Source organism: Stegostoma tigrinum, chromosome 40 (genome assembly GCF_030684315.1).
Source record: "Stegostoma tigrinum isolate sSteTig4 chromosome 40, sSteTig4.hap1, whole genome shotgun sequence".
In the NCBI taxonomy this organism is placed as follows: Eukaryota; Metazoa; Chordata; class Chondrichthyes; order Orectolobiformes; family Stegostomatidae; genus Stegostoma; species Stegostoma tigrinum.
In genome coordinates, this window is record NC_081393.1 from 17,619,476 (window position 1) to 17,620,133 (window position 658).

Consider the following 658-nt stretch of genomic DNA (forward strand, 5'->3'; position numbering starts at 1 on the left):
GGGAGACTGAGGCACATGCATCAGCCTGAGATTTGTTCCCCCATTGCAGTTAACACAGGATTCTACTGATACATTCGACTGTTCTTAGCTCCTGAGAAAGTTCCATTTGTTGTGTTTGTGTGTCTGATCTCACATCAAGCATAAGGAGACTGAGATAAAGCAGACTAGTCGATATAAGGGCACCCTTTTGGCAAGAGGATGCGTGGGAGAGGAATCTGAGAAAAGGGTGACAGTGGTTTCAAGGCGAGGAACCAGTTTCACCTCCTAGAAACATCTACCAAATGTATACTCGGAGATGCAGCTCAGCGATAGGCCCATCAGCCACACAAGGGCCCACAGAACCCATGAGCAGGGACATGGAGCTTCTAGGTTGACAATGAGGAGGCTGCGGGAGGAACTTGGGGGTAGACTGGCCATTTCATTTTGTTCATAATCAATGGGGACTGTGCTTGGTAATGCCTCTTAATAATGTGGGGTTAACAGCTTGCTGCTGCTTTCTCAGTCTGTCTCTTGCCCTGAGAAATGGAGGCCATTCCTTTAGTTTCCAGTCTAGCCCGAGATGAAACAAAGGGAAATGTTGCCTCCTAGTCTGTATAGCAAAGTGTCAAACAGAATAACTAAAAGACGTGTGAACAAACTGTATCAATTTGCAAAGTAG